Source organism: Spinacia oleracea, chromosome 1, assembly GCF_020520425.1.
Source record: "Spinacia oleracea cultivar Varoflay chromosome 1, BTI_SOV_V1, whole genome shotgun sequence".
NCBI classification, from domain to species: Eukaryota; Viridiplantae; Streptophyta; class Magnoliopsida; order Caryophyllales; family Amaranthaceae; genus Spinacia; species Spinacia oleracea.
The window spans coordinates 3,208,347-3,227,684 of NC_079487.1; the positions used below are offsets into that span (position 1 = coordinate 3,208,347).

A 19,338-nucleotide genomic window follows, 5' to 3' on the forward strand; every position below is an offset into this window, starting at 1 on the left:
AAGGCCAGGCAGCAACTTGAAGGAAATAATGCCCTTGGTCCAAGTATGCATTCAATGATAAGTCTAATAAATGCGGTCCAGTATTAATTAACAAGTTAATAATTCAGTGAGATCAAGTGAGCTGAATGCCTAGCTAGAGGCCGCTTCAGTTCAAGTGGAATTAATGATATTAATCCACAGCTTACTCTTGACTGAACCCGTAGGGTCACACAAATAGTACGTAAACGGATCAAGTATTTAATGGCATTAAATACTCTATCTATGGATATTCGGAATCGACGGATCTTGGTTTCAGTGGGAGCTGAGATCGTCACAAGCAAGTGAATACTCCGGAAACGATGATATTGCCGGAAACGGAAATATGGATCGCATCGGAAATATAAATATTATCCAAGTCGTAGATGTTGCCGGAAACGGAAACATGGTACGTATAGGAAAATATTATCGGAAATGGAAATATTGCCGGAATCGGAAATATTGCCGGAAACGGAAATATTGTCAGAATCGAAAATATTATCGGAATCGGAAAATAATTGCGGAAACGGAAATATTAAATATTTGTTCGAAACGGAAATTAATTCCGGAATGGGAAATATTAAATATTGTTCGTATCGGAAATGAATTCCGGAACCGGGAATTTAATCGGAAGTGTATCGTACGAATTAGCATCGGACGAGGCCTGCCGGACGAAGGCCCAACACGAAGTCGGGCCATCGCCCAGCAAGCAAGACGCACGCCAACACGCACAGCCCATGGCAGCGCCAGGCCCACCGCAAGGCAGGCCCAACGCGCCAAGGCGTTGCTGCGTAGCGTGGGCTGTGTAGCGTGGGCCAAGCGCACGCACGCGTGGGCGCCCTCGTGGCTCCGTGCGTGTGTTTGTTTGTGTCCATGCACAATTCCTAAATCTATTAGGATTTGGTGTATGATTAAATTACTATTCCTAAAAGGATTATTTAATTAATTAGAGTCCTTGTAGGATTCTAAGTTTAATTAAATCGTATCGTACTAGGATTCCAATTCCCTTTCCAAACCTCTATAAATAAGGGCCTAGGGTCATAATTTATGTACATGAGATTGAAGTATTCTAAGGGTAAGTTTTGAAAGAAAAATAAGCCAAACACTTGCAAACACTTAACCGAATTTCCTAGTAACCTTAAGGGCGATTCTAGTTGGTCTAACTTGAGGCGGATCCGGACGTACTGTGGACTATCTACGGAGGGACGACATTTGGAGTCCTAAAGACTTGTTCTTGTTCGGTTCGGGCGCAGCTAGGGAGGGCACGCTACAAAGTGTATGCTCCTAAATTATGCTAAATGATTATGTGTAAATAATATGTTTCCTGGCATTAAGGTTTTTCCGCATGATTTATGTTTTGTCATATGAATCATAACCCAACAGTGGTATCACGAGCCTCTTAATATTTTCATAATCTAAATTTCATGAACATGGTTAAATTATACAAATTTGCAAGGAATTAAAAGGGGTGATTAATTTTCGTAATTGTTAATTAATTGCAAATTGCGTTTATTTAATTATATGTACGCAGTTTTTCGGCAGAATGTTCGTTACTCAACCAAATCGAGTGATTTTTGTGTCAGTTCCGCATGTAAAAGGCATTCTAAAATTTTGAAAAAAAAGTTTTTTTCGCCGAAACCCAGAATTCCCAAATTCGAAGCCTAACTATGACTTTTCGGACGTTTTAGTTTTTCGAACGCAAAAGTTGGTAAATTTAAGATGTTAAATTAAATATTTGCGATTCTTGTTGATAAATCTTGAATTTTTGATTGACCTACTGTATATGTTTAACAAGTTTGAATGCTTAGCCTTGTTAATTATGCAATCTAATTTGTAATTATGATTAATTTGTTGAAAATTGGAATAATTTAGAATTAATTTGATTTTTATAATTAATTAATAATTTAATTAGATACCTATGATTAAAACCACCATAAAAATTGTAAATTTGTGTTAAATTTTAAATTTTTATGACCTAGAATTGAATCCATGTTAATCGGAAATCAATTAATTAATAAATTTTCGATTTTTCGCCCTAAAATTATGAAATTAATATGATTTATTAATTTTCATTAATTTTTATGCGATTCGCTCATATAACTTGCACGCACAAAGCAATGGACGCTACGTGTTACCCTTAAGGGGTGTTGTATAGTGCGGGCATGCAACGACGAGCAAGGGAGCTCGTCGCCCAAGCGGTACGAATGCAGCGAGCAAGGCTATGATGCACGAGCACAAGGCAGCAGCCCTGCCTTGTGTCGTGTGCTATGTGCGATGGGCGAGTGGGCAAGGGCGAGAGCAAGGCAGCGACAGTCGCGTGTGGGCAGCAGGCGAACTACGCCACGACGCAACTGCCTCGTGCAACGTGCGAAGCCTCGCGCGCAGCGAGCGCAAGCTCGCGTGCGACGAGCGCTACGCCCAGCGAGCGCAAGCTCGCGTGCGACGAGCGCTACGCCCAGCGACGAACGTTCGCGCGCAGCGAGCGCTTGCTCGCAAGCTAAGAGCACTGCCTCGAGCAGCGAGCGCAAGCTCGCGTGCGTCAGCGCGCGCAGCGAGCCAGAGGCCAACAAGCCTCGAGGCGCCTTGCGATGGTGTGCAGCGATGGATGCGACGCAGCACATAGGCTGCGCGCACATGGCCAGCGATGGCTGCATGCGTGTGGCCTATGGTTGTGTGTTGCGTGGTGATGTTGCGTACCTTGTGTTACGATTAGATCGTTTTAAAATTTTAATTTGAAATTTTCAGTTTATATAATTTTAATTAATTTTAAAATTAATAATTTAAATTGTTTTCTTGGATTTTAATTTTGAATATTATAATTATAATAAATTTCATTTATTCTAATTATTTTACTAAAATTAAAATCATGAATTAATTTAAATACGACTGAAAATAAATTAAATATGTGGATTCAATTATAAATTTATATGAGCTTTAAATTTTAATTAAATTTGTATGTTTCCGGTTAGACTAGAAATACATTTTTATGTTTAAAATTAGTAAAGCATATGAATTTATTGGTTTAAGTGGGAGCCCTTTTAGTCATAAACTCTTGATTAGGTCTACAAATCCCTTAAGGTTAAACAACTTGATTAGAATTAAAAAGGACTGAATAATTGGTAGTGTAGACACCTACTTTTGTCCCTATTCCCGAAAGGGAAAGGTTCGATGATGAAAGCGTAAATCTCCACTTGACAACGCATCTCCTATAAAATAACGAATCTCAATTCCCCTCTTCATTTCACCCGAAACCTGCTATTTATAGAAACCTGCTAAAAATAGTAACTGCCGTAAAGGGTAGCTTCTAAAAGTGGCAAGTCATAAAAGATAGAAACCTGTCAGAATTAGGTGTTGCACTCCAACGTAAATCCTAAATGAGATGGAAAACTGCGAGAATCCTATTCCTAATATGATTCGGAAATAAGAGTTACGTATTAATTAAAATCCTAACGAGCCCAGACGCATCCCGTCACAAGGTTAATACGCACTAAAACACTCGATTAAGTCTCAAACACTACGGATTTCAGGAATCCGAATCTGACTAAGAAAACAGCCCAGACCCTATTTTCAACGCCTAGCTCTGGGCGCCGAAATCTTCGGCGCCCAGGCCTGGGCGCTGAAAATACCTGGGTACGTGTTTTTTCCTAATTCTTTGTGGATTAGATCTCTGCAATTCTATCTTTCCACGAACTCTTCCCTATAAACACAGCCCCGAATTCGACGTGAAAAACACACACACACAATTATATTCTGAGTATTGACTCCAACCCTTAGCCTAAGCCTCACGCTGCGAAATTGTTCACGCGTTCTGTCGCAATCGATCCATAAATCGAACAGAACGTATCCTGTCCCGTAATTTGAGATTCGTTAAATAAAAAGGAGAAATAGCAAAGTCAAAGTGGTTAGTTTTCTGAGAACCGTGACGCACCTCTCAAGGGTGCGTCGTAATGTGTCCCTTTTCGATGATTTAATTGCTTTCCTCGCCCTTTTTATGAACTGTTAAACTAACTAAATCTGATTGTTCTATCACGCGTAACAAATATAATATTTTTGGGAAATTGGATTATCATGCTAGGTCCCTTAATGCAATCTAAATCAGATAATCGCGATCGATCTAGTATTATATGCTGCATATTGTTAAAATCAACTCAGATTAGTTTAATAGTTAACGCATGTCCCTTCAATTATTTATGCTGAGCTAGTAAGGATATCCTGCCTCTGGAGTTATCGAAGAGCGAGTACTCCTCTCGGTAGTTACAGTCCCCCGAACCCTGAATCTCTACCTTGCGGGTGTATGTTGAGAGATCCCCACACCAGGGATCACAAGGGAACCTACGGCCGTCGTGGTCAAACATAATTGCACTCCCTTTATGTCACGATAACCGGGTTTTGTCAGTTTTTCTCATTGTTGTTAAAAACTGAATGGCGACTCCTATATTACTAGTCAATTGGGTGTAAACTCACAGGAAACCCAATTACACTTGATTGAATAAAAAAGAATCGTCACACCCACGAGGGACGAGGTCACGCATTAGCCTCGTGCTTTTTCGACCCCCTCACAGTGGCGACTCCGCTGGGGATAGTGAAGGAAATACTCGTTCTTGTAGGTAATCAAAATAGCCGAAGGGTGAAACGATCCTACCCCGCGTTTATTTCCCCATCAAGTTGGGACGACCTGAAAATTAGCATATTAATGTGAACGGGCAGAACCGCATAACGAATCTCGGCTCCCTCGGGAGTTAGGACTAAGGATACCTTTTTTCGCCAATAGGGGGGTGCATACGCCGCGCATGTTTCCCACTTGGTACTTGTGCAGGTAGTACACCTATCCCGAACCCAATCGCTCGCTCATTAGGTCCCTCTCGCCTGCATGCCCCCTTGGCTTGCACTTGCGGGTTGGCCTCTTTAGCGAAATTCGTCTGTTGAAGACACTACCTCGACCGGGGCATGTGTTGGATCTACGATAGAAACGGTACCAAGCCAGGCGCAAATAACTACCCATAGAAGCCTATCATAAACTACATGACATGTTATTATCGCCTCATGATGAATGTTAGTTATGTGTAACGAAATATGTGATTGTGTGTGACAAGCTATCCTAGAAAAAAACCAACGACCTTAAAAATTGTCCAAACATTCATAGACTAATTTGCCAGAGAGTTATACCGAAATACGTGTTCCGCAAACCCGAATGATCGCCACAATAAAGCGACGCTCGGGATGGCCTGTAACGAATCCCACAAACGCTGCACAACGCGTAAAGGACGTTATTAGGCAAGCACGCAAATCGAAGTCGCATAAGCAGAATAGACGTAAACAGAAAACGAGAATCAGCCAGGGACGCATTTTCAACGCCACTGGCTGGGCGCCAGAATTTCTCACGCCCCTCGCGGGGCGCTGAAGTTGCTGCTTGGCCTTCTGGTCAGGCGCAACAGCCTCGGGGCCCGCGCAAAAGGGAAATACGTAGCACAAAAAATGTTCGTAAAAAGAATTGCTACGAGGGTGAAAGAAAAGCACTCGATTTCAAAAGCGACTCGTAAAAAAAATTAATAACTCTTTGCGTCGTTGTTAGGCCTCCTACGACGACAATGCTCGGCACTAAAAACCCGAACATGCTAACAACTATGAATGTCACACGGGCAAGTGTTTCGAAAATCCAAAGAATGACCCAAAAAAAAACCAAAAAGTGTACCAACAAAAGAAAGAGTGAAAAACCAATAGAGAGAGTCAAAGTCTAGACTAAGTAATGCTTGAAACTTCGGGAACCTAAACTTTAGCTTATCTTATGCCTAGGACTGGTCCTGCCACTTGGTGTCGATCAGGGAATCAACGGTTAGTGCGTCTCGAAGATACATCACCAACATCAGGTTTAGTGACTCCAAGTTCCGTCCGTCATCCCTCATTTCAAGGATCTCCGCCTCCCCAACCTCGATTCGCACCTTTCAAACATGTCCATCGAAGATTTGCAAGAGCAGATGGCTCAAATGACCCGACTCATGGGCCAATTGAAAATGGAAAATGAAACTTTAGCGTCAGCGCAAGCCAAAAATGACCTCGATAACGAGAAGAGGATTGAAAAAATGGTCCTACAGCAAACCATGGGGAGCAAATACTTTTCCCTCGATCCTGAACCTTTTCCTGGCAAACTACCAGAAAAGTTCAGTTCATCTGACTTACCAAAGTTCAAGGCCACGGACAACCCCCGTGATCATCTACTGAGCTTTGTGAATGCCATGAACTTGAAAGGCGTGGATAAGTCCATGTACTTACCTTCCTTTCCTTTGTCCTTGGAACCTGTGCCGCTCAAATGGTACTATCACCAGGACCCTAAGCTCTTCCCCACTTGGGAAGACTTTGTCAATGTCTTCATCAAGCAATACTCGTCGAACATGGATTTCCAAGTCACCATGCGCGAGCTGGAAGTTCTCTTCCAAAAGAAAAATGAGGGTTTCATGACCTACTTTGCTAGATGGAGGGACCAGGCAGCCCAACTAATCAATAGGCCTCCCGAAACAGAATTGGTCCAAAAATTCATTGACAACCTGGACCCGGCTTACAGACAACACCTTAGGTACCTGGGACTTGACACTTTCAAAAGAGTTTATGATGTGGGAATAAATATCGAGGACGACCTCGCCAAAAAAATACAAAGCAAACCCACATATAAAAACAACACCTATAATCGGGGTAACACATCCCAAGCCCAAGAAGTCCATGCTGTAGAAGTGACTCCCGCCCGAAGAAGCCCTGGAAGATGGGTCCGAGACCGAAAGTTTGCCCCACTCGGGTCGACTTTGGTACAAGCCTTTGAAAGACTAACCAATCAAGGAAAGTTGAGACCTATAGGCCCCACCCGTGACCCTCATGTCAAAAGCAAATATTGGGTCGAAGGTACTTACTGCAAATTCCATCAAGGAAATGGGCATGACACTGAAAACTGCTGGAATCTAAAACATACGATCCAGGACATGATAGAGGATGAAGCGATACCTCTCCCTAACGTTGGCAAACCCAACAACAACAAGAGCCCACTCGGCTCTTGTCACATCTCTCTCGACTAACCAGAGAATTTCGACCCCACGGTGTACATCACGCCTCAAGGTGCACCACTCGCTGTGGTCCCTATGGATCGAATCGAGAGAGAAGTGTGCGGTGTGTGGAATGATGATGCTGAAGATATTTACCTATCTCAAGTATCGGGCCAAGATCTCTTCACCGAAACTTGGCCCGGGTATGCTCTCATTGACACCACCCCTCAGGAGCCCGAGGTCGACAACCTCACCCGATCCGGAAGAATATACCAACCGGATATTCACCCACCTCCTATGGACGACATCCCGGTTAGGCACACTCCTGAGAATGGATGGCACGCCACCGTCGCAGAAGTCATTGAAAATCCTTTTCTGAAACAACTAAAAAGAACCAAGGCCGAGATTACCATCTGGGATCTCATGTGTACTTCAAAGGAACATCGTGAAAAGCTTATTCGCTCACTCGACCTCATCTCAGTACCTACAGATATCACACCTGACTCATTGGTTAGCCATGTCACGAGAGATGCCAGAGAAAAAGCCATAGTTTTCACTGACAAAGACTTGCCCAAAGAGGGGGGTGCTCACAATAAAGCCCTTTACCTAGTGGTCGGATGCAAAGGACAAAACATCCCCCTAGCGCTCGTAGATAATAGTTCGGCGGTTAATGTCTGCCCATTGCAAACCGCCCATTGCTTGGGGCTAGGAAACGATGACTTTCAAACCTCCACGCAAGGGGTACGAGCTTATGACAACTCCCGAAGGCCTGTATTGGGAAAAATCAACCTCACCATACAAACAGGGCTTGTGGCACGCACCACGGAGTTTCAAATAATCGACATCAAGCCCACTTTCAACCTCCTATTGGGGCGACCTTGGCTCCATGACTTAGGAGGTGTGGCTTCTACCTTGCACCAAATGGTTAAACTTAACCATAACGGGGTAGTACTAGAAATCCGCGCCCCTCCTCTCGACGTCAGTTGCACTATGGTTGGAACGGCCGAAACTGCAGACGACCTTTACGGGTTTCAAATGGAAGAAACAATCCAGTTCATCGAAGATTATGATCCAGCATTCCTAGACCCGCATGCATCCCGAGTCATCCCTAGAATGCTGTTAGCTCAAGGTTATTTCCCAGGAACCCCATTGGGCATAAGGAAAATGGAATACACATTCCATCCTTTTCCCAACAAATCTACTCCCTTTGGCTTAGGCTATGAACCAACGGAGGGAGATATTGCTGACCGCCTGTCTAGGCTACGCCTTAACAAAGCCAAACAAACCACCCTCCTTCCCCCGTATCAAAGGACCCTTAACGGGATGTTCGTTCGGGAAGGAGAGGAACACCCATGTTGTGATTTCCCTGAACCCTTCGTTCAGGATGGCTTGCTAAAACCCGGATTTGAAATTTTCCATGACTGCCACACCTTGGATGAGGCACCCCACCTCACCAAGACTAAAACAGCTGAAATATTGGACAACCAGGCTCTATGGACATTGTTTAACGAATCGAGGCCTATGGAGAACGAGACTGTGATGACTACCCTAGCTTTACAAGATGAAGGTTTCGATCAAACCCGGTTAATCTCTCCTGCATCAGCACTAGAAGAGGTCGAGAACGGATGGGTGAAGACATATCAGTGGGTCAATGCAAAAGGAATGGAATTCAAGATGAGTACCGGTGAAGGACCGAAGTTTTATAAGACTAAACCCCAGGCTTGAGCCACATAGAGCACCATTAGTAAAAAGCGCCTAGTAGTTCTTTAGATTGATAGAAAAATAATAGAGATTTTAGATGGCCCTAAGGCCCCTTAGAATATAGGTCAGTTTTATTTCAGTGTGTTTTCCTTACTTTCCGAATCAAAAAAGGCGTAATATTTCTCCTAAATTTTTTTTCTAACACTAAATAAACACCAAATGTACTTGCAAAATACAAAAAATAAAGAGGCGGCCCACTCTAGGCCCAACAAACAAAGCCCACTCGGTTTTGAAAAAGTGCCATGGGAACCAATTCCCGAAACCCACAAAATAAACCACACTATCCCATTCATATCCCCAAAACCTAAAAAGCCAACCAGTGTCATCATAAGAGTCAATCCATGCAACCCAAAATCAAAGGAAATCAAAATCCAAAACAATGCAAATGTTACCAAAAAACAGATTCATAAAACATAATTCCATCATACCCTTCACTAACAACACGCACTTCAACCCACCTCAAAAGCCTACACAAAAATCTTTATAACTTTCGCACCCTAACCCCATTTTCAAAACTGTTTCGAGTCACGAATAGAAAAAAAATTAATCCGGACAAAAACGCATTTCACGCTAACAGTCAAAAAAGCCTCCAAAATAGCCTCAAAATTGACTTTAAATACGAGCAAAATATCAAGGCACAAAAAAAAGAAATAAATGCAAGAACATGTGAAGCAAAGCGTCCAAAATTGACCGCCCAAGTCATTTTCAGCGCCTAGGGCTGGGCGCCGAAATTTCTGACGCCCCAGCCTGGGCGTTGAAACTCTCTGCCTGCCAAAAATTTTCTTTTCAGAAGTGCTCGTCATTTTATCCGCACACAACGGAAAAATAACGAACACTTGGGGGGTACAATACGTATCCAAATAGGCTTACCAAGAATATAGCCATACAAATTAGTCGAATTTCGAATTTCATATTTTACGCGACTTATGGCAAAAAAAAACGGCAGATGAAAATAATGATAATACTTCACTCATTTGACCGATTAAGTAATATGCTTCCACCTCAGGGCACATCTACCGAAATCCGGCATATTAGAACTTATTCTAAAGCTAGAACTACGCGCGACCTGATTCTGACAAGATGCGTAGGCAATCCTTACCAAGGATTCGGTCCAATAATAAAAAATAAAAAAAACACATATTCTTTGTGCAAAAAGTGTTAGGCATAATAAAAACATAAAAAAGAGGAGAAACAAAATAAATGAAAATGAAAAATAAAAATACGCCTTTATTGAAAAATAATAAGAAGGAAACCAAGTGCTAAGAATAAAAACAAACACAACTGAAATAAACAGAGGGCACCTACACCCTAGCAAGAACTACACTACTCTAGTTCTTCCGGATCATCAAATAAAGTCTTGTAGAGGGCAATGTTTGCAGGATCCACCCCCACAGTCTTCTGCGCTGCCCCAATATCAATCTCCATAAGAACCGGCTCCTGGACACTAACTTCCAAAGATGCCAAGGCTTCAGAAACATTCTCAGTTATAGCCCGCTCAGCCTCAAGGGCACAGGCAATGGTGGGAGAAGGATTATTATCAACTAGACTAGCCACTGTCTCTACAGGCGGCTGAGCCTTCCTAACCCATACATTGTTCCGGCGACGATCTCCGCGAGAGCCTGCATTTCTTTTAACAACAGCAGGCCCCTTCATGTCACTACAAGAAAAAAGGGTTATAGCAACGCCCTTTTATGCAACAGTTTTACTGGCGTTGCTATATCATAGCTATTGCAACAGTTAAATAATTATCAATTTGAGTAGACTTTCACTTTGAAAAAGTGTTGCTATAAAAAAATTATGGCAACAATTGTATATTATCACTATTTTATTGCAACAGTTTTTACTTTTTTTTTTATATTTAGATGAAATATTGCAACGGTTTTTGTCAAGTATCTAAAATAAGTTAAAAATTAAAAAATAATTAATAAAAATATTGGATTAGGTTATTGAATTTTTCCATAGATCGCAGTTTTTTTAGGATTCCCTCCTTTCCCACTTTTCACTATTTTGGTTATCCCCAAACCCTCTTCGTTCTTCTTATCTTCCATCCACATCGTGGCTCTTGATCCTTTCATAATCATTTCTTCAAGCAAGGCAAAATGGAGATTGGCGTTTCTGAATTTGCAATTGGGTCACTGAATTGGAGATAACGACAAAATCGCGAATTACATTTCCGATTTGGCGAGAAGAACAAGGTTAGACGGTATATATCTCTTCAAATTCGGTCTTCATTTTCACAATTTTGTTGTTCAAGTTATCAAGTGATTATAATTGATTTTATTTTTGTGTGGTTTTGAGACCTAAATTAGGGTTCTATAAGGGAATTAGGCTAATTAGGGAATTGGAGGTTTCTGAATTGGCGATTGGGACTCTGAGTTGGAGATACAGACAAATTAGCAAATTGCGTTTCTGAATCAACGAGAAGAACAAGGTTAGTTGGTATGGATCTTTTCGAATTTGGTCTTAAAATTCACGATTTAGCTGTTTAAGTTATTAAGTGATTATAATTGAATATTTTTTTGTGTGGTTTTTAGAGCTAAATTAGGGTTCTATTAGGGAATTAGGTTAATTGGGGAATTTATTTGATTTTTGTTCATGTATTTTTTTGATTCAATGGTTTATTTTGGATGAAATCTGTAATTATTTGTGGAGGGAGTCGGAGTAGATTGTTCATCATGATTTGTAGATAATTAAGATTGATCAATACAATTAATTTAGATTCAAGTTTGTTTCAAAGGGTGTATAAAGATACAAAGTCAATTAGTCATTACATTCATTTTTGTTGTTGAGTTCCCATGTTTAGCGTTTCTTCAGCTTGTACTTTTTCCCAATCAGTGTGTCTCTAAATAGTTTATAACAGGGGTTTGCAAATTGTCTTGGAACTTCCCATATTAATCCCCTAGCTCCCTGTACTTTCTCCTTGTAAATTTCCGATATTAGCCTGTGCTTTGCGTTTTAAGCACATCACAGTTATTGGGGCAGGCTGAATCTGCCTCTGGTTTGAACGGAGTATTGCAGAAGTTTAACTACTCTTTGAGTCTACATAGAAAATGAAAAACAAGAAAAATTACTTGAAAATAATGTTAAACAAACGATTGTCTGATCTAGGCAGAAATAATAGTGTACCTGTAATTGGTTTGTGATTTAGTGGTCACAGACTCACATACTCAATGCGTTGCTTAGTAAATATTCAGTTGTTTTGCTGCAGTTCTGTTTATTTCTTTTGTTGTCTTGATCAGTTAGTTGTTTGGTGATGATGTTGAGTTGCAATTTGCTGTACTCTAGTCTATACTACTGCTATAGTGATTTTGGTGTTTTTGACGATTGGAGTTGGTTGCTTTTTTGTTTAGTTGGTACTGTTGAGCTGCAGGTAACCTTATTGCCTTTTGTACCTCCTGATCTCACTATCAAATACCATGCCAACAACATGTACAAACCCATAGATACATAAGGTGCACGAGCCTAGCTTGATTTTGATAATTTAGAGGAGATGGGGACTGGCCTAGGCTATGTAACTTAGAGTCTTCCATCCACTGGTGTAAATGTATTAAGACATAAAATTTATGCATTTCAACCTAATATTTTCTGTTGTTGGTTGATCCACTGGTGGATGCTAGTTTGAACTTTCCATGCCTTAAGCAAGTAAACCAAAGGACACATTCTTGACAGGATATGTATTGACTTAAATCCAAAAAAGGCATGAAATGAGTACAACAAACTAATAGCCAACTAATAGTAGACACATTCTGATCTGGTTTTCTTTTTAGTTCTGCTCTGATTTGCTGCTTGCTATTCAGTTCTGTTCTGATATGCTGCTTGCTGTTCAGTTCAGTTATGATCTGCTTTACTGTTCAGTTCTGTTCTGATTTACTTTGCTGTTCACTTTCGTTTTGATCTTCTTTGTTGTTTAGTTATGTTCTGATCTTCTTTGTTGTTCAGTTTTAGGTGATTAATAGGCTAGCAACACAATGTTCATCAGTAATTAGCTATTTATAGATTAGAAAAAATCAACTTGGTCTCCTGAATGATAATTTGCTATGATTCTTGTTGAGTTTGGGTTTACAGCTTAACACTATGGCACCGACTTATTCTTGTTATGTTTTTCTCACTTGTTACATTTGATGTTGCCATCTATGTACTTTAAGCTTTTGTGTGCCACAAATCCATCCATTGTTTCTGTGAAGGTTGAAAATAGATTCCTCGCGTCTCATGGCATCATTGTCCCTCCTCAATTGGTCAAGGTGGTTCAATCCCATTAATGTTAACCTGGCTTCTATTATACAAAAAGATGTTTCACTCGAGTGTTTTTCTAGAGGCTAGCCTAGTTTTCTCTCGTGACAATTTGAGAAAATAATTTTGGTCACCATTGTATTTTCTTGTATTGTACTCGCATGTTGACAGGTTCTACCATGCCAACCATGGCCCATGTATTCGTTGTTTCACCATGACACCCTTCTGTAATGAAGCTGAAACGGCTTTGCCAATGGTGTACAGAAGGAACCTCTTGTTACTTGGGTTCATAAAAATATTCACGTTGGACTCCTATTACTACTTGTGTCCTTTGTCGAGCTTTTCTGTTCTTCTTTTTTCCAGTAGTTGCTGCTTTTTTACTTCGTTAATGTTTCGACTTGGGGATCTTTGGCATGCTTTGTTACTATATAGTTGTCCCTTCGAGCAGAAGTGCAGACCCCATAATATTTCTCCCCCCTCCCCTTTTTAAAGCAAATTCTCACAAGGAATAGAAGCCAAGCAAGAGCTCTATGTAACCATTTGCCCTTAAACTTAAAAAGTTTCATGTGGGTGATCTTTTGGAGACATTTGTGGAAGTCTTAGACTAATTAGGGTAAGGCTATGCACTATTGTATGTCTCCAGTCCTCTAGACCCTGCATCAACAAGACTTATATCGAGTGGCGAACTGGCGATGGTTGTTTCAGGCTTTCAGCAACATTTTCTTATAGCTTTTGATAACTTCAGTTGATTTGTCATGATCCTAAACACTGATTTGTACTGTAGCAATATATTGCAGGCAATATGTAATTCATGCTATTAATTCTGCAAATTATTTCATGGTTACTGATGGCAAGACACGAATGCAGGGTATATTGACAAATGAAACGAAGTGCCTGAGGCGTGAGACCGTCACAGTTAGAGACGAGACATTGTTCGATTTAAGTCTTGATATAGAACAGAACAGCTCCATCCAAGGTAATCTACGCTTTTGGCATCAGTACTCCGATTCTTGTAGATACCCCATCTTTTAAATTTCTTAAAAGAACTTCTAAGCACCTGTAGACCCCAAAAAACACAAACTTTAATTGATCATATTCAATATCAGGAAATTTTGGTCACATTCCATATCAAGCAACTTTAGTCACATTCAATGTCAAGTTATGTTTTGGAATACACATTCACCAATAGGTACACACAAAGTACATAAAATAAAAGAATACACAATTCAACTGTACTGATAGCGTGCTTTTGTAGCCGTTACTTCTGCAACAACTGCACTTTAATCATTGATAGCAACAACAACAGAACATCGGTATGTGCCTTGAATAAGGGTTTCAACCAAGTTACATGTTGTAGCGAGGAAGAAATAATACTGGTAACACAAAAGGAGTTGCTTAATAGAAAAAAGTGTTAGTTGTATGATGTACTCATATGAATTTCAACAAAAAGTGTGCAAACTAGTTTATTTTTAACAAGTCTTTATTCGTGATTATGTGATCCTTTTGAACTCTCTCATCACAAGTGAGTCATCAAGTTTCCTATGCTATGAATCTATTACTATTTCTGACCTTTTGCGTTTCCTTGTAGTGACAAATATCAGTAATTGCTATATTGTTGTTTCATTTCTTTTATTTTTATTAATTTTGTTTTACCCTTATCATTAGCTATGTGTTTTCTCTATCTAATACTATTTTATGAATTAAAGGCCTTTGTTCTTTTCATTCTTTAAAAATTATTAGGCAATATAAGTTGGTTAAGTTTTGGTTAGGGATTTTAAGTTAATTTTACAACCAATATAAGTTCGGATAAAGTTTAATAAGTTCAGATCCGTACTAAAAAGGCTATGTTTGGTTGAACTTTATTTAACTTAACTTAACTTATTTGAACTTTTTTTTTTGTACCTTATTTTTATTTGTCGATTTGTACAAATTTCTTGTGTTGGATTGAAATTATTTGTCATATGGATTTGGAACAGGTTTTAATTAGTTCTATTTTTGTGGATAGTTCAATTACAAATGGAACTCTGCCGGATTTTCCACTTTCACTATCAATTTATGTTTAGACTTTTGTAATACATAAGGGACTACAGTGGGAGTATTGATAAATTTACATGAATCATTGGGTATTGAAAAAAGTTGCCATTTACCTATTATTCTTAAAGTTTAGCTTTAGTCATTCATTTTCATGCTTCTTTTTTCTTTCGTATTTGGATTTTATTCATTGATTATAAGTTTCTCATGAAAATGTTACACTTGATTTGTTTGATGTGCAGGATGGTGCATGTATTCAAGAGTTACAAGCTACTTTAAATATGTGAAGATTTATAGGGTTTTTGGCACAAAAATATTACATAGTAGATAGGTTTAAAAAAATAGAGTAATCGGACCGTGATTGCAAGATTTTATTTTATTTTAGTGGATTTAGTTTTAGTACTTATGTTTTCTTTTTACTATTCAGACAATTGTAAAAGATATTATGCTTATGAATTTAAGGTATTTGAAATGTGTACATTTTTGAACTTATTTGTTATGAAATTTCTTATTATACGTAGTTCTTATTTATTACATGAATATGGATAACTAAAATCCATTTGCGAACGTAGCTTTGGACCAATTGAAAGTGTTTCCATAAGCTCAAATAAAAGCGTTATCATAAACTCAAATGAAAATGTTGCCATAATTAATAAATAAAAAACAAAAGGTTGTCATACACTCAATAGAAAGTGTTGCTATAAATACAATTCGATGTGTTACCATAAGTATAAGAAAGTGTTGCCTTAATTTTAAACTTCTACCAAAACCAAACTAATAAGTGTTGCCTTAAGTTAGCGAAAACTGTTGCCTTAAATGCGTAAATGTTGGCTTAAGTTGTTGAATAATTGTTGCCATATGTTAAAAGTGTTGCCTATAAAAAGTGTTGCCTTAGTTATTTATGGCAACGGTTTATCACAAGTGTTGCCTAAATCCGAGAAACTGTTGCCATAGACTTATAGCAACGCCCCCTATTGGTAACGGTTTTTAAACCGTTGCTATAGGCCTATTACAACGGTTAATTGGTCTATGGTAACGGTTTATTGCCGTTGCTATAATCCTGTTTTGTAGTAGTGTGTTAGGCACCTTTTTAGGCCTGAAACTGGAACGGGGAGGAACTTCCTTTCGCTTTCGATCAGGACGAGCTTTCACAGTCTTAATACTATAGGTACGAGGTTTGGCAGAATCAGGACCCTCATACCTAACACGAATACGAGGTATCAAAAGCTCAGCTGGCTCCCCATTACGAGCCTCGGCCCTCACATCTTTATCATCGAAGCTCATCCACAACTTGTAGTTTTCAGAAAGACCCACAAACCCATTTGTAGCTATGGCCCAACGCGGGAGACCATCATAATACTTAGCCCACGCTAGGACCCGTGTTTGTGAAAAGGCCGCTACCTTAGGTGGTACCGTATCAGAAAAGGGGATAGTCTGCCTTAAACCATATTGACGCATGACTCGGTAAGGGAAAATATAAATTGGACGAGATAGCCCCAACAAAGAAATATAAACCGATACATCAGAACCCCCTTGTCATAGTAGTCAAACCCCACCATGGTACCACCCACTTAATGGAACAAATGCCGTAAGTAAAAAAGGAGGTCCATTCGGCCTCGTCCTGGCCTTGGTGCAAGTATCTTCGGTTACCCAAGGCTATAGGGCGATAATGTTTAGGATCGGCAGGAGCTTCCAAAGGTCTAAGCCGTTCCGCAAGCCAAATCTGCAAAAACAGGGTACGATCGAATTAAAAGAATGAAAAGAAAAAAAAAACGGTCCCTGGGGCGCAGTTTCAATGCCTAGGACCAGGCGCCGAAAACTCCAGCGCCCAGCCCTGGGCGCTGAAACTCAGCCCCAGGCAAAAGAAATATATGCAAAAGGGGCGTATGCGTGCGCAAAGAAGAAAATCGATTACCTGCAGTAATAGGGGGCATCCCTTAAAATGTTCAGATTTGGCATCCTTCTTCAGCTCATCCGCGCTCAGCAAAGTCTCGGCAACAACCAACGGCATAATAGAATAGCAACTTTTCATCTGGCTAATCAAGGGGACCAACCTTATGTCACCAAACGTGCCATTGTTATTCGACAGCAAATAGTGATTTAACAAGCAAAATACAAGGGCTCGGATATTCAATTTCTGTTCAGTCATATTCTTACTAGGCATAAAATGATGTTTTACAAGTTTTGCCAAGTTAACCTCGTCACCTACAACAATCTCAGCAAACATGTTATCATCTAGTCCTAGGAAAGTCCCTATGGTTGTTTTACCCTCTTCAATAGTGCCAGGGTAACAGGAGTAGCATTAGTAGGATAACCAAGGATCGCAGCAAATTCATATGGCAAAGGACATATTTTGTTGCCCCGAAAGGCAAAAACATGATGATCGGAGTCCCAAAAACTTAGGGCAGCATGCATAAAGTTATAATCAATATTAATTTGTTGTAAGCCTAAAAGTGCCTCTAAGTGATTTTTTTTTAACAAAGCCTTTTCTGTGGGAGTAAGGGCCCGTAGCCAACGCCTAACAGTCCGTTGGAGTGAGAAAGTAGGGATCGACATGGCAAAAGCAATGAGTAATTAAAACACAGCAAAAAAGAGAGAAAGAATTTGAGAATGGTGGAAAATAGGGACGTATCTAGCCCCTATATATAGCTGGACGCACCCAGTGACATCCTGATCCCATTCGGAAACGTGTTAGGAAATCCAAAAGTCAAATATCACCAGGAAAAGACTTTCAGCGCCCACGGCTGGGCGCCGAAATGTTTAACGCCTGGCCTTGGGCGCTGAAAATGCAGCCCAAGGCCCAGATTTCACAAAACGCGGAACAGGAAAGGACTTAAGACTGTGTTGCTAAACACGAGGCCCTATTGCAAGTAGGATCAAGCCCAAAGCACCTTTAGCTCCCAAATAAGCAAATATAAACATTAAAACTTGGTCGAAACTTAGACTCGTCTCAGAAAATGCTTATGTACACTTTTCAAAAAACAAATTAAATATCATGGTCATTCTTCGAAACACCAAAAAAGTGTATCGTTAAGTCGTTGGTTTTCCAAATAAAAAATGTTTGTCTGTCAAAGGATTAATCCGGGCCAAGCTAAAACCGGATGTCGCCTGAAAACTAAAGTCGCACTCTACGGCTTCGCTAAAGTAGCACACTACTATAAAAGGTCGCTCGCACATACGAGCATGACCCCAAACATGATTACAAGATGCGAAAAACGACCGACGAGCCCCAGTGCTTGGGGGCTCGCGAAAAATAGACTCCAACAACGATCAAAATCACATTCCCTGACTGCGCCATACACCATATCATGTTTGGATATCTCAAAAAAAACAACAGGTTCGACCTCAGGGAAAGGTCGTCATTGACACTTGTGCACAGTCCTTTGATCGGAGACCAAGTTGAGCCGTAAAAAACTAGCTCAAAATCACGAAAGCAGACGGTCGCGAGACAAAGGTCCGTCTGAACACGTTGTCAGCCCACGTTCAGGTTACAACTAAATTCGAGCATCCCTCGAAAGAATTTGCTCTTGCAAGAATGAATAAAAAGAAATTCTCAAAAGAAATCACAAAGAACCAAAGAAATAGGAACTTGCCCATCTTCAGTTGGCAAGATCGCGTCACAAACCGCGCGAGTTCCCAAATCGAAAAAAACGAATTCAGGGACGTCCACCCTTAGCGGACAGGGCTCGCCCACCTTCAGCGGGCGGGGTCTGCGTCACTAACCGCGCAGGTCCTCAGTTTTCCAAAAATGAAGTCTTCAAAAACAAAATGAAACAGGCTCGCCATCTTCAGCCGGCGGGGTCTACGGCGCAAACCACGTAGGACCTTATTTTCAAAAAAACACAAAACAAATTTCAAAATAGATTCGTCCACTTCTATCGGACGGGGTGTCCACCCTTAGCGGACAGGCTCGCCATATTTAGCCGGCGGGGTCTACGTCACAAACCGCGTAGGTCCTTATTTTCAAACTTCAAAAATAGATTCGTCCACTTCTATCGGACGGGGTGTCCACCCTTACAGGACAGGCTCGCCATCTTTAGCCGGCGGGGTCTGCGTCACTAACCGCGCAGGTCCTTAGTCGCTGCAGCGATAACTTTTTCTGGTTTTCCCTTTTCTAAAAATTAAAAGGATTGGTTTTCCGTTTTTTTCCAAAAAAGAGCGATGTGCTGGATTTTCCTTCGTTTTACGTCCCATAAAAACAAGGGGGTTTTCTCGTTTAGCTAGCCCTGAAAATGAGAATCTTTAAAAACATTTTTACCTCGTGATTGAGCCA

General features: G+C 40.5%; 1 long non-coding RNA gene across 3 annotated transcripts; it reads left to right on the forward strand.

The window, feature by feature from the left end:
- Positions 1 to 10,778: 10,778 nt before the first annotated feature.
- Positions 10,779 to 15,557, forward strand: LOC110798393 (uncharacterized). 3 transcript variants are annotated; one of them, XR_008926267.1, is made up of 4 exons: positions 10,779 to 11,007; positions 11,114 to 11,235; positions 13,902 to 14,010; positions 15,308 to 15,557. It is a non-coding gene; the product is annotated as an uncharacterized lncRNA (long non-coding RNA). The 3 variants fall into 3 exon arrangements; XR_008926266.1 differs by having other exon boundaries at positions 10,779 to 10,999; positions 11,103 to 11,235; XR_002536066.2 differs by having other exon boundaries at positions 10,779 to 11,235.
- The last annotated feature ends 3,781 nt before the right edge of the window (positions 15,558 to 19,338 follow it).